This window comes from Limanda limanda, chromosome 10, assembly GCF_963576545.1.
Source record: "Limanda limanda chromosome 10, fLimLim1.1, whole genome shotgun sequence".
Classification (NCBI taxonomy): domain Eukaryota; kingdom Metazoa; phylum Chordata; class Actinopteri; order Pleuronectiformes; family Pleuronectidae; genus Limanda; species Limanda limanda.
Window position 1 is genome coordinate 24,886,778 of NC_083645.1, and position 15,803 is coordinate 24,902,580.

Here is a 15,803-nt window from a genome sequence, read left to right on the forward strand (position 1 = left end):
GTAGATCGGTAAAATAAACGTAAACTTCTCTCCATACTCAGCGTTCATTTTTCCATATTTGTGCAGGACCTCTGAAAGTTTATGGATATGGACGAAACTAACAAAATGGTAGTTGAGCTAAAACTTCAAGTGTGACAATCAGAAGACATGAGGCATAAGGACGTGAGGAAGACCTTTCAATAACGGTGGAACATGATGAGGAGAGAATGTGTAAGTTGTTAAGACACTGCAGGCGTCTATGTTAATTCTTTCGGGCACAAGTACAATAAACAAACGCCCTCGAGTTACTCTAAAAAGTTCACACATAGCGAAAGAGCGCAAATTTTGGTTCTGATTTGAGGATTTTCTTCAGCGAGTTTCCAAATTTTAAAACCATGTCTTTGTCGGACATGTGAGGACAGACACGCTGGACCAGAGACAATATGATGGACAGCCGTGGTTCAAACCCTCTGCACTGAGACAGACACACAGAGCACAGCTTTATTATTTACTATTTGTCCTATTTACACCATTAATAAATTAAAAATATTCTATAATCTCAAATCAATTGAGCACACGTTTTAAATATGAATTAACTTCATCTGGGTTGAAATTAAACTTTCAAAAGTAAGAACATCGGTTGTATCTAGTATTTTTTTCTCAGTCTATTCATAAGTTTCCTCACAGCTCGATCAGACCCTTGTGTATCTATGCTTCCTCAGCGTCTGTAATCTGATCACAGATAATCTAAGGATAATCTGAGAGCCCATACATCACAGCTGCACAGCCGCTGAGCTCCTCCTTCTCGCTGGATGACAGTGAACTCTGTGCAAACCTAAAAAAATCCTCTTGACGGGCAATCCGTCACCATCTGTGCAACCTATACATGACAAAGCAACAAATTGCCTTTGAATTGCTTGTTGCGGGTGAAGTCCCAGCTTCAGGGTAGAGATTTTCTCCTTCTCCCTAAAAGCAATGAATCATAAAAATGTGACAAATATGGTCTGACATTGCTTTTTGTGGCTGATTAATGAGTGTAGCTGTAGCCCCAGTGGAAAGTCCCACACAGACAGGTCTGAGGATTTCTGTTTAGCACTGGAGCAGCGAGGAGAAGCCTCTTCATGTGTGTCCTGGCGCTCAGCACAGGTTGGCTGCTGGGTTGACATGCAATCAGGCTGCTCTCCTCACGTGAACCTAGAATTCTACTTTAAGGTGCTGCTGTGTTTTCATAACCCCGGCCCGTGTTCAGGACAAAAAGCTTTGTCAGTTTATCATTTCTGGATGTCTAGTTATAGACCTTTTTTTGCAAAAACAGTTGTATATTATTGAGGAGAACTAAGAACTAATATTTACTTTGTTTCATTAGTGAGACACAACACAGCACCACTTCTTTTAAAGATTTATAAACGTCAAAATTGAAATGCTGAGAAAAACTCATTCAACTTTATCTTATGCACAAGTTTTGAAAATTCTCAGGTCAACTCAAACTCAATGTTTTGAAGTTGTGCCATCTAATCATTCTCTGTTCTGATGATTTATATGTTGTACTTATTAAAACATAACATTTTGAGTTCCAGATATTGAGAATTTTAGTGTCATCGCTCGATAAGGTCCAGTTTATTCCACATTTAGATGTGAAATTTGTCAAATGTTTTCCAAATTAAATTCTAAATGTCTACTCTCACTTCTAAGATGTCAAACTTTCCCTTTTTGAGAGGTGGATCAGCATGTGGACACAAACAAGACAACCATGGGTACGTGTTCGGGTAAACGTTCGTTGCAATATTAAAAAGGATATGATATAAGATTAAATGAAGATGTCACAGAATCAGTTCACGTTGAACAAACTGGTACCAACTACCAACCCTCAATCTAACGCCCTAACCCAAATTATCAAAGCACAGTAGTGTAACTTGGATTAGTTAAGTCCTGTGACCTCCAGTAATAATGTCAGTAGTGATGATAGCACGCTACACACTCGTCCATTTACGTCCCACATGCTCCTCATCCGGAGAAAATAGGAAGAATCTCTCCAGGCTGCTGTGAGGACTGAAAACAGGGACAGTGAAGTGTCTCTGTGTTGTGTCACAGCTTCGTCACACAGAGACACAGTTTGAACGCCGGCTGGATATTTTACAGTAGGAGGAAGAGTTATAGCGGTCAACCGTGAAATCATCATCTTCATCTATAAAAAGTCGCTGGTATTTCTGCTGTCGGCGCCTGTGATAGTAACCATGACTTCACGCAGAGCTGTTTGGAAACAACCTCTTCATATTCACTAAACTCTCACCAGTTTATTTTATTTGTCACCTGTAGCAACATGTTCGTCTGTGTTTTATTTAGACGAGCATTCCAACCGGACTGCATTCAGAGAAAGGTTTATCATACCTGTCATACTTTCAGAGCCATTTTCCTCCCTTATGAAGCCTAATACGCTCGGTCGGACCACACAGACCACACGGCTTATTATACAACATCCAAGAGAAGACATTGGTCAATGATGCATTCCAGTGCTGCCGGTAATTCCCACAATAGCTCTGCTTTATCAGAAGATTCACTAGTTGCTGATGAAGCAGGAGGAGAAAAGGAAAAAAGGTGCAGAATCTCAGAGAGATGTTCAACTCTCAAGAAAAACACACCAGCGGCAGAAGCAAAACTTTTGTTTTACAGAATAAACTATATCAGAGAGATCTTTATTTATGCTTTTATCGACAGTGACTTATCATTAGTGAATTCAACATCCATGAGTGGCCAGTTAGGGGTTCAATACTCTACTATTCCATATATATTTCTTACTGTAAATATCTTATTTATTTACATATTCCACTTTAAATATGCACATTTCTCTGCACTTTTACTGCCTTTTTTGCACTTCTGGTTAGATGCTAAACTGCATTTCGTTGTATAAGTACTTGCACTGTGCAATGACAATAAAGTTGAATCTAATCTAATCTAATCTAGCCCAAGGACACCTCAGCATGCAGATGGGGAAGACTGAGGATTGAACCACCGACCTTCTGAAAAGCCACCAAAAATTAAGCATTATACCTTAAATTCAGATGCAATTCAGTCATACAGTCCAGAGCATCAGGTAGGTCAGATGGTGATTGCACAGAAATGTTAATGTTCTTAATGATGTATAAGAACGACTCTGGTGGGACTCGAACCCACAACCTTTGAATCACTTCCTCAGTGCCAACGTTGGAAAGCTTGATGCTAGAAGTCCAATGCGCTGTCCATTGCGCCACAGAGCCACACATTCAGAAAAATAATCCGGCTCTAATTGAAAGCCATCACAGAAATGATAACTAAACAATATAGAAAGACCATAGATTGAAATGTTCTTGTATAAACGTCATCCACCCAAAACATCAACCATCAAACTTCCCTCCAGAAGCAGAGCAGCCATGTTTGAGCACAGAACCCAGGTGGTGTTGCTGCTGGAAGCCATTTGATTACAGGCTCATTGATATCAGGATAATTTGCACTTGTTAAAATGACTCTTGTTGGGTTTTATTAGACTTTTATTGTTTTTACCGTGAGTGAAAATCCACAAAAAGCTCCAGGGCCCTGAAACCTGATAAAACGACGCCATATTAATTTCAAAACTCCTCGGTGTCAATAAGAAAAGAAGAATTCCTCTCATTCTTTTCTTTGTGGTTTCGCTCCACAGCTGCAGAATAGCGGTGATAACTCTTGTCCCGTTGCCGTGATTTCAACGTTGTTTGGGAATTTCCCTGAGGAAGCTTAATATTGCAGAATCTTATTATGCCACAGGACTGGATCAAGACTTTGGCTCAGGAATAGGTAGAGACACTTCTTCAGATGATTCAGCTGCTACAATAATAAACATTGACATTCCTTTCTTTATCTTGACATCTAGAGTTACACACAGGCTACACCTCCAACACGAGCAAGGTGGGGTTTCTGCTCCAATATGTGATATAGATATATATAGATACAATAATATTTGTTGAATGTCTTGTTGGGACATTGCTTTGAGTTCTTGGTCTCAAAAAATAAAGCACTGAATGTACAGATATAGTTTTTGTATTTTACTCATATATTTTAAATATCTGAAGTAAATTTCAAGTAGGATTTGTTGTAGATTAAAGACTAAACCTGGATTATTTGATGTTCATTCCATGAAATATAGGAAAGTAGAACCAGCTTTACAAGAGTTTTTCAGCATCTTTCAGCTAAATGTGTTTATTTAATGGAGCACAACTGTATGATTGTAGTTTAAACCTGACTGATACATTGTTTGGCTGATAATATCGTCCAATATGAGCCTTTTACAGATAATAGTGTAAATATTTACCTTTGACACAATGCTCTTACATGGAAACTAGGCAAAAAGATTTACTTAATCCTATATAAGTATTAAGTATAATTAATTCAAGTTTTATATATTCAGTTATTTTTAGTTTTTTTAATTATAGTGATTGGTAATAAAGTTTACGCTTAAACTTTAAAACCTCAATTTCTCAATTACTAATTACTTTGTCATACGTGTTTGATCCTGACATTAATGAATCATTGCTAATTATTTCAAAATTATATATTATATATAGGTATTGGATAGTTTTTACTCCTTAATGTGCATATCTGCTTTTACACAGAGGCTGGTGGAGACCAAAACAGAGTTAGGAAGAAGATCACACCGAAGAATTTAAATTATCACTTGACCAGAAACACAACTACAAGTTGCTGTGTGTGTTCTAGATGTGTAAACATGGTTGTTGCCCTTTAAACCTGAAGATAAGTCAGAGTTGCTGTTGTCTCCTTTGCTCAAAGAGTCAAATAAACGCTGCTAATTTAAGACTATTCAACTTAATCCACATGTTTAACTCATTCCATCAAATTAAAGGTTTATAGTGATGTAGTGCAGCTTTGATGAGCCGCCTCGGGCTGTGCTGTGTGCACATACTCCCACTAATGAAAACTACCACAGGTGATTGAAATCAATCTGGTTTAACTTGGTCCAGACGTGTGTAGTTAAGAAATCACTGATCTGAACTCAAGGAGGTTTACAGGACGGCGCCGTTTAAACAGGATTAACTGTTGTCGAGTAAACCTGGTTTAATTTATACCTTTTCTGGGAACTCGGCCCAAACTGGTAATAGTTCTGGTGAAGCTGGGGAGCAAACTTCACATCCGACACAAAAACAGCATCACACAAACAAGTGGCCCAAAGGACAAAATATACAGAAACTGTTTAATGTGTGTGCAAATAATTTTTAACTCACTAAAATTGAGATTTTCTGGAAACAAACGCTAAAGTTCAGATTTTCAGAAAACTCTTATTTCTGCGAAAAAAACAGAGCAACAATAGGAGCTATATAACGATTTCTTTATGCTTGGTTAGCACTGCTTTGTCTAATTAAAGGTTTAGCATCACATTATAGACATCCACAGGTGTCTGCCTCCCCCCCTCCCACTGGCTGGAGGTGGATGCAGCAGGTGGTCCCCTGCAGAGTTCACCCCATCGTTGTGGTCAGTGTGTGTGTGTGTGTGTGTGTGTGTGTGTGTGTGTGTGTGTGTGTGTGTGTGTGTGTGTGTGCGTCGCTGTGATTGGTGGTGATGAGCTGTTTCATCCAGCGGTAACCCTAGCTGCTCATATCTCTGTCTCCTGGGCCTGTGCTGGAACACAAAGGCCACAGGCTCCTTTGTGGGCTTCACTCAGGACTGGTTCCGTTTACTGTAAACACAGCAGCAGGGGCATGGCGCAGGTCACACATGAGTGTTTGTGTGCGGGCGCGGAGGCTTTTGTCGCGGTGCTTTCGCAGAGTTGGGTTGCAGTGAAGGGGATGGAGAATGGAAAGAGGAAGAAAAAACAAACTTCTGAGGAAACCGAGGAGGACGAGAGAAGAAAGGAAATTTACATTCAAGGTGATTTTCTTTTAAACGTGAGTTCATGACCCTGTGAAGAATATCAACATCCTTCTACAATGTATTTCACATTGTTTTACTCTGAATCTGACAATGTAGCGGTTATTATTTTAAATGTTAAATTCACATGTTCAGACCTGAAACAGGAAATTGTTCCATCAGGCTGGTAAAGTCCTTGTCATTCAAACATCTCATCATCGGAGGAGAAGACTTCAGCAGTCCTGGCGCCACTTCTTCTTCTTCTTCTTCTGCTTCTTCTTCTTCTTCTTCTTCTTTTCTTCTTCTTCTTCTTCTTCTTCTTCTTCTTCTTCTTCTTCTTCTTCTTCTTCTTCTTCTTCTTCTTCTTCTTCTTCTTCTTCTTCTTCTTCTTCTTCTTCTTCTTCTTTGTTTTTATCCTTTGTCTTTTCCACAAAATTGAGAAATTAAGAGCTATTTTGACAATGTGTCATAAATAAAGTTATTCAAAAGTCTTCTTCTATTGTTTAATGCAGTTGCTCACTTCCTGATGTTTTCACACTGGTTCAGTTTCATCCGGACACAGACCACCTCCTTTGGTCGGGCACCTTTCACACCTGTAAGTTTGGTACAGGCTAAACTGAAAAGTCCAGGAAGTCGGAACACAACAAGGTAAGATTGTAATTGTCGATTGCACAAGCTTTGTTCTCTGACATCTGATTTAACATCTAACCACATTTGTCACAGGTATTATCACCTGTTCTCTCTCTCTGTGATTCTTCTTATCGTATTGGAAAATGTCGTCAAACAAGAGAGATTGTAAAAACCGCACCATGTTTATTTTGGTCGTAGTAAAAAAGGAACAAAAACTGTTGTGGCCTCTTGCAGTGACCCGACGTGTTTCCAGAGGAGGAAGGTTAATTACTGGCTGGTTAGTTCGCCGGGGAACGCCTCAGACAATCTGGTGTTTGCCGTTTGTCACCTTGACCCTCGGCCGTTCTACAAACACCACAAGGCTCTGATGAAGCTGTGTGTGTGTGTGTGTGTGTGTGTGTGTGTGTGTGTGTGTGTGTGTGTGTGTGTGTGTGTGTGTGTGTGTGTGTGTGTGTGTGTGTGTGTGTGTGTGTGTGCGTGTCACGCTCGCACCTTTCCCGGCTCAGGGGTCAACCAGTCAACTAGGTGCTGAGGGAACAATTTCTCACAAGCTTTGATTTTCCTGTGAGTAAGTTGGCAAGTATGCTCTCAAAGTCCAGTAGTCTGCGGTCCCAGCAGACCACCACAAAGGAGCTAATCCCCTCTATCACAGCCAGCGCAAACACATTAGCCACACAACATCAACACTGCACTCAAGAGCCCCATTGACAAATCCTCCCCTGCTTCCTCAATGAAATTCAGACCCGGGAGCCACGATGTTCCTTTCCCAGCGAGTCGAGGAGCTCGGAAACTCAAGATGCATGGGAAGAATCATTAAAGCTGCAAGTGTTGCACGGTTTTTCACTTTGAAACAACAACTTAAACAAACAAAAAAAGATGCATGAGTATTGTTAGTTGTTGTTTTGACACATTTACTGCCCCCACTTGAGAACTGTGTGTTTGTTTGGTTGTCTGTCGTCTGTCTGTTCCCTGTGTGTTGGCTTCACGGCTGCAGGTTTCCTCGGCCTCGGGCTGCGTGTTGTTTCACAAGCAGAAAGGTCATGGAGACGACTGACAGGTGTTGGGGCATGAACTTGACTGAGGTGGAGTTAACAATCCACTTCCTGCCTCCAGGCCAAAAGCCACGTTTCATAGCTCGAGCGCTCAAGGAACTCAGCGTTGGGCGAGTAATGAGGCAACAAGCCCCTGTTTCTATGTAGAAGAGGGAAGTTTCTGTATGTTGCTCATGGTTTGTTACACTCACAGATATCAGTCCCTTAAATGTGCCAGATTTTTTATCACAATCCGCAAATTATTCCCTGGGAAATATCTGAAAATCCTTCTCTCACAGTACAGTACATAAATAAATCCCTGGATCCACCCTAGAATTGAAATGGTTCTTTCCATCCTTTCACCAAGTTGTGTGGAACAAACAAAACAACAAATCAGTCAACAGAGATGAAAACATAACCTCCTTGGTTGAGATTAGAATCAGGATGTGCCGGATATGAACTAATATCATGTTCTGATGTATTTAAGAAATACTCATTGTGTATTTGACAATCCATCCATGGCTGAAACTGATGAATTCTTCATCGACATATTTGAGCCTCAGACGGAGATTCTGTCATTATTAGAAAGTCAGATTCATTGCAGTTCAAAGTGCTTTATGATAACATAATATATACACACACGTGAGTTTTTCAGAATTGAGTATATGTTTGTTAGTTTGACCTCTGGATCTCGTCCTGTTCATTAATCCATCAAATCACCAACAGATTGAGGGACATTTCAAATAATCTTTCTTTTGGTTAAGAAAGATTATTTAATTTTAACAAGGACAGAGGATGTCACGCCATGTTAAAGCCCTATGAGACAAATTGTGATTTGTGAATATGGGCTATACAAATAAAATTGATTGATTGATTGATTTTGTAGCTTGTGCTTCTATATTTTTCTGTCTCTGTGCGTGAGAATCCCGTCGGTTCCGTTTCCTGTGACTTCCTGTGTTGCCAGTACAAATCCGTCCCATTGTTGCAGATCGGGCCTCGGTCCACGCTGACGACACTCGCTCTCTTCCCCTGGTCTGACGGTCGAGTCCGACGTTCCCCTCCTGGCAGCCAATCACGCCCGCGGTACCGCCCGATGTTCCGCCCTCTCTCTCCCCGTGACTCTGCTGGCACCACACCTTGCAATCAGGCCACTGAAAAGTAGAACGCCGATGTAGCTGCTAACGGTGTGAACACAGAATTAGTGCCGAGCTCCTGAGAGGACGTCATCCTGGGCACAATGGGGAGTGGGCATCGGGCCCTCGGGGCCCCCCTGGGGGGGTGGTGGGCTCCCGAGTGAGAGCCCCGTGGACTCCCAGCTGTTCTATGCAACATGCTGAACAGTAGGGGGTCGCCCTGTGTTTGTTTAAAACTAACAGGAGTCCCATTAAAGCCCTGACTCCCCTCATTTAGGACTGCCATGGGGACACAAAGGACAACCCTGGGAAGCGGCACGTTGCAAGGGACACCAATTACTGAGGCCAGGACACAGGCCAGCTTGTTCCTGCTCAGGGACATGTCAACTCGTTGGACGACCCCCTCCGTCAAACCCATTGACCACAGCGCACGGAGAGGCATCTTAATTGGTGTTGGGCAAACAGATTTTGTCACAAAGTTGCAAAGGAAGCTAAGTAGCTGAATGTTCACATTGTCCAACCCCTGACCCGAGCTGGAGGGGCCGTTCCGACACATCATTATGCTCCATTACGTTGAGTAATCGTCTCAGACTCATCCTATACCGCGCTGGGGAATCCAGGACAGCAATTAAAAGCAATATTCTGGCAATAACGGCAGTGTCAATAAAAAGCCAGCCCTTTTCTCTGGGGACTATGATACTATGATGGTGACGACGGGTAAAGAGTCGGGACAGGAAGTGGCTGGACGTCCGTGAGCGTCCAGGTTCCGTGACCACGTGAGGGTCGTCTCGGTTCCTTATTCTGCTCCAACCTGTCCTGGTCCTCCTCGACTCCGTCCCCTCTCCGGACCCCCAGAGCCCCCCACCCCACCCGCTCCTCCCTCCCACTCTGCCTCTTTCATTCTGTTTTTAAAAGGGATTCTGTTCCAGGGAATCACTTGACATCATTAGTTTTGGAGAGCGGCCACCATGGCAGGGTTGCTTGTCTTGACTCATGAAAACATATGTCCGATTAGCAGCAGAGGACGTGTGTTTCGACCTCAGGTGAAAGGTCTGCATCACCAGTGTTGTTTCTTTCTACTGTCCCCCCCCACCCCTCTCTCTCCTCTAGTTAGATAATAATATTCCTAAATTAGTTTTACCCTGAATCAATGGCTGAATGGTCCGAGTTTTGCTTGTGGGATAAAACAGCTGTGTCCTCTCGGTGCTGGCGGATACTTTGCGTGATGTTTTCTTTCTGACTTTTGTGCCGACTCAGAGCTTTATGTTAAAAACATTTGTCCTGTCAGAGCATCGTCATCAGATACTGCAACTTAAAACAAGTGTCACAAGAAAAAACAGGAAGAATCTAATAAACGCTTTCCTGTAACTTTGTATTTCTGTGTAAGGAGGAAAAGACAAAGGGGGAAGTGATTTGACTTTGCTCGTCGCTGTAATTAACCTAATCGCTTGAAATGTGAGAAAATGAGCGCATGCAGCAAACCTAAAAAATACAAATCACATCAAATAAATCTAAAATAATTTGTGTTTTTCCGCTGGGACAGGAAACACAACTGAAAGCACTTTGATACTCGACTGAAATATGATTATCTCGTGGAGGCGTTTATGTAATCTCTTTCCTGGTCATTGTGCATAATTGAATTGAACTCGTAATGTGCAGCACACACAGTTTAATGCAATGAGCATAAACTGGTGTGCTGGAAGTCTTATTTCTTAAATATGTTGCAAAGTTTGTGTTTTGTGAAGGAAGTCATTGATATTTCAAGTAAATTCTGAGTAGTAGAAGTACATACTCGTACATATTTGAAATAGAGTTTGTGGTTCTCTGTGCATCGTTCTACTTGGCATTTGACTTTATTCAAACATTAAATTGCTGGTATTAAATAATAATTCCCTCACTGTTTGCTGTTTAATCAATTGAGGTTGGAGCAAACATTTTATTCCAGCAATAAGTATCTAAATGGTGCATAAATAACACAACATATCTATTCATGTCTTTCTCTCTCCTTCTTTTATCGACTCTTTAATTTAAACACACACACAACACTTAAAGTCAAATATTTACATCAGAAATACAAAAAAAACTACAAAGGAGGTTATGTTTTCACCCCTGTCCCTTTGTTTGTTTGTTTGTTTGTTTGTGTGCTTGTTTGTTTGTTTGTGTGTTTGTTTGTAAGGAAAATGACAGAAAAGCCTTCATGATGTATCAGGATGGAAGCCATTCAACATTGTGCGGTTCCAGGGATTTTGTTTACATCTTTTTCTTTAATTTTTCTTTAATTTTCGAATAATTCCTGTATCTTGATATTTAAAAAATCTGACATTTTCAGAGTGTGTGAAAGTTGATGCAACCTGATTGAATCTAAAGAATCCGTTGGGTCTAGGTGGAGGTCCGGGCTCTACTGAAGTATTAAGGGATGAAGCAGTAGTTCCACGAGGCTCAGACATCAGGTCAGTCGCTGCTTTCTGAACCAATGTGATCCTCTGGTGATGGATCAAACTCTCACTGCTTTGTTTCTAACTTCAAACCCCAAATCTGTCCCTTGCTCAGACTTAAACCACAAAAAAATACCGTTAAAATACTCCGTGACGGGAGAAAATGGAGCAACGAATTTAATTTGTTTGTCCTTCTACAATTACGGCGTCTATTCTTAAAAATCACTGCTGTGTCCTGATACTTCCATTACGGGAAAAAAGGCGTCACAAATTAAAAATCTGGCCTTGATAGAATCAAGCGGCTTCTGCCCATTGGTGGGAAAGTGCTGATTAATTGTGTCGTAGCCCTGTGAGAAAGTACGCCCAGCGCAAAGCACTAATTACGGGCCCTGCCTGGCCGAGAGAAAAGGGGGCAAAACTCTCAACAAAGGATCATCTCATATCTCAAGACAATGAGGAGCAGAGAGAATAGGAGAAAGGAGAAGTTAATGAGCTGTGTCACCTGGCATCTGTTGATGCTGGGACGAGGCCGGACTGGTGTGTGTGTCTGTGTGAGTGTCTGTGTGTTTGTGTCAGAGGGATTAAGTTTCATGTATGTTTTCCATTGGTTTTTTTTCTCGATTCATCACTGGATGTGTGCGTCCTGCTGCGTCCTGCTTGGTGCTGCGGCGCCGAAGAGTCGAGGGGACGAAGCAGCGACGGAGCCGATTTGATCGAGATGTTTTTATTCCAGAAACACGTGAATCGAACCCACGTGAGGTGTGAGGAGTTCGTGATGTTTATCCTTCTCGTCTGTTTCCGTCTGATCACACAAATGACTTCTAAATAAACAACTGATGCTCTTTTTTATTTTAAAAACATTCAACACTATCAGCAAAAACATGGACCTCGGCTCTATTTCTGGATTTTAAAGAAAATGTTAAAAGATTCCTGGATTCGTCCGTGTGTCTGAATCTAAGCCAAAAATGTGACATTACAGCGGCTAAATGAAAACTGCATTTAAATCCACTAGATCTGTTTTTTTCTGTGAATCCACACACACACAAACAAACAAGAGTTTAGCTCCGACGAAGCCAAACAGTTATATTAATTCAATCAAGCTGCACTAAACTGCACAAACTCACAAATATCAGTTTCATCAATTATCTGAGTGCTTTCATCAAGATCCATGAAATATTCCCTCTGAAAAATCATTTCAAAAACACCCGGACTCACAATATTAAAGAAAAAGATGAAAAGAATTCCTGGATCTTCCCCTTTGTCCGGATTCGGGAAAATACGTTTGGGGGTTTTTGCGAAAACCTGCTGACAATCTCATTAACTAACTTAATAACTAACGGACAGAGTGAAAACATTTACCCAAGTCAGAAAGTTATGCAGAAAGATATCAGTCTTTATGTTACATACATTACATGCTGTGTGTTTGAAATTTGTTTGTATGTTTTAAATTTTGTAAAAAGACACTTGGATAATAAAGGATTCTTCTATTTCTTACGGTTAAATTCGTCATTAATAATAATTTTATTGCATTTTCAACGACAAAAAAACATTTGAAATTGTAAAAAAGCAGAACAATTTTAAGAAGAAAATAAACCAAGGTTTTGAATAAATCTTTTATATAAAGAAATGTCATAAAAAAATCTATATCTCACATTGAGCTGAGAGAAGATGGGAAAGCTCTGACCTTTATTCTGACCCCGGTTCATCACACGCCGGCCAGATGTTGTTCTGAGGGAAACCCAGAGGAGGTCTTTCCACAAACTGTACGTACAGTAAGCACATTTGTAATCCTGTGAAAACACGACTCAGCCGTGTGTTCAGAAATACTCTGAGACTCCTTGAGTTTCTCTGTGGATTTCACAGTCGTACAGAAAGGCGACCGGTCGGCTGTGGTTCAGACGGAGTGAGACGGCGGCAGCGGCAGCGGCGGCGGCGTTCCTGTTTTGACAGTAAGTGACGTGACGTGAAACTGCATTTAATGACACAAGGTATATTCCAGCTTGGACCTTGTTGGGTTTGGCGTCGCAGGTTTGTTTTTCACGGACCTTGAGGGACAGTTTCAGTAACAATCAGAGAAAGATCTCTCTCTGAACACATTTCTGTTGACAGGGCTAATTGTTAAGTGTGTGGTTGATGATCTCAAGGCCAAAGAGCCACTTTTGGTTCTTCCACTGAAGTTTGTGTAACTTATTCAGGACCACAATGTTTTTCTCTCAGCGTTGACGCCGCTCCCTGGTCATACTGTATCCATTGTGCTCGGCGTCAACGTGCTGAGATTCTCTAATAATAGAATATAAACTACTTGGCAGGCGCGACTGCATTTAAAGATTCCACCTCTTTTGAGAAAGGGGTCGGCCTTTGCAAAAGGGAATTCTATGTTTCATTTTGAAGTTATTGGTCCAGTTCCAAGAGCGTCCAGCCTCCAGCGATCAAAGGTTGAGTCAGAGAAAAGCCTGGCGGGAGGCTTATGCAAAAATGTCGTCTGCTTATTGCGAATCGGTCGACACGTTGGAAACCATCGGCGCTTGTTTAAATGTCAATATACCCAGATGCACTTCGGCTGTGCTTGGTCAGGTCTGAAGTATGCGGATGGGAGAAAAAAAAAAGAGAAAAGCCTCTCGCTCTCATAAATAGAATTCGGAGGGTTTCGAAAGTTGCATTGATTAAATTCCTTGACCATGTGCAAGGTTGATTTGAACATCCAGTCAACAGCAGATATCTGCAGACCAAACTTTAACAACTTCAAAAGAACAAATTACTTTTGATAAGGTGCCATTTAGATTATTTTATTCTTAAGTAGTTGCTGGGAAGTAACAAAGTACAAATACTTTGTTATTTTTGTAGTTTTTTCAGGGTTTTCTTGAATATTTACTAACTTTTTACTTATATTGGCTAACTTTTAACACGTTCCTTTCATTTATATGCTGAGTCCTTGTTGTGTATCCATCAGTGCAGATCACACACAATAAACGCAACTCGGTGTTAAGGATGTATCAACATGAAACAGACGAGAGGAAGAAGAAGCCTCAGCAGAATGTTCCAATGAGCTGATGTGAGAAGCAGGATTCAGCGCGAGCAAGTTGATGACGTTTATAATTCTCAAAAACAAAAAAGGTAATATCTCAGGATGAAAATACGCAGCTAAACACATAGAAGACACGAACAACGATGTCTTGAGAGCATTTGGTGATAAGAGCAAAAAACTGGTGTTGATTTGCTGGAAAAAACCTGTGGATCTGTGAATTAATATTTTACATCCAGCCATCGCCTGCTGCTTCCCCCTCTCACCTTAACACAGATAAACCAGTAAAAATGACCTTTATAGGGGAAGTTTTTATTTTTATATTTAAAGTTTCAGTGTGTAGAATGTAGTGACACCTAGTGGTGAAGTGTCATGTTGCAGCTGAACACCCCTCACCTCACCCTCCTCTTTCCAAACATGAAAGAACCTGTGGAAACATTCATAAAAACTCCAAAGATGTTTAGTTTGTCCAGTTTGGACCCCACTCTTGATGTAAATATAAAGTATTTACATATAAAGTATTTAAATATAAAGTATTTAAATATAAAGGGCCCATTCTACAGTAAAGAAAACCACAACTCGTACAATTTAGACGAAACACACAAGTGAAAACATCACTAGGATTATTTAATATTCAATTTCTGCCAATCGATCGCTTTCACCTAAATCTTACTCACTGTACCTTTAACACAAAACTTGTATACTTTTACTTGAGTAAAGAAGTTGAATCAGTACTTTAACACAAGTAACTGTACCCCACCCCCTCCTCCTCCTCACACAGAGGAGACACGGAGCAGTTGAAAGAGAAGAAGACAAGATGAAGGAACATTAAACACAGAAATCTCACAAGTCACATCAGTGTCTCAGTGCCCCCCCGACCCCAACCCCCACCTCTCCCCTCCCCCGACAGACGGGATCTTCAGCGCTGATCTATTGTGTTAATGGCGAATCACTGGGTCACACATCAAGCGCCATGTTTCCACCTTTTAAAAGCCGAAGCCAGACGTCCCAAATCCCATGAGCGAGTGGGGGGGTGGGGGGGGGGGGGACTTCTGGATCTGCTGGAGGTAACAGTCAAGTGAAAGAGGAGGGGGGGGTGGAGGGATGGGGGGGGGCGACTGATAGCATTGCGAGGAATTTAAACAAAAGTATTTTCTTGGTTCTCCCTCAAAGCCGCCATCTTTCAGCCTGACGGTTGCTGTAAACATCATTCCAGCGCTCGGCGTTCTGAGGCGTGCGACTCCACATTCCTCCTCCGGCGCTTTTAAAAGATGGAAAAAAATGTGGACAATATTCTGTGTTTACCGGCCTGCGAGCGTTTCCACATCAAAGTGCTCGAACGGGCGAGAGAGAGAAGAGACACAAAGGGAATCGTCTCTCGGCTCGAGTCGTCGTCTGCTCCCGATGGATATGAATAATAAGTTTATTGTTGTTGTGTTATTGACGCACTACACTACACACACTACACCCAACACACACGTGTGTATATAGATTTATGAAATGAGGTGAAACACACCAGATGTGAACTCGCCGCCCTTTTTCGTGGAAGATATAAAAAGCCTTTCGGAGATGTTGCAACAGAACTTTATACTTTTTTTTAAAACAACCGATCTTAAGAGAAGTTTTCACACTTAGGGTTTGTAAACACAAATTCATAACTTGGCAGAATGCAGAGAAGGGAATGTTCGCTATGTAGAGCCGA

General features: G+C 41.4%; 1 non-coding gene across 1 annotated transcript; it reads right to left on the minus strand.

The window, feature by feature from the left end:
- Positions 1 to 3,125: 3,125 nt before the first annotated feature.
- Positions 3,126 to 3,233, minus strand: trnar-ucu (transfer RNA arginine (anticodon UCU)). Its single transcript has 2 exons — positions 3,197 to 3,233; positions 3,126 to 3,161 (listed from the first exon to the last, which is right to left on the minus strand). It is a non-coding gene; the product is annotated as a tRNA-Arg (tRNA).
- Positions 3,234 to 15,803: the final 12,570 nt, after the last annotated feature.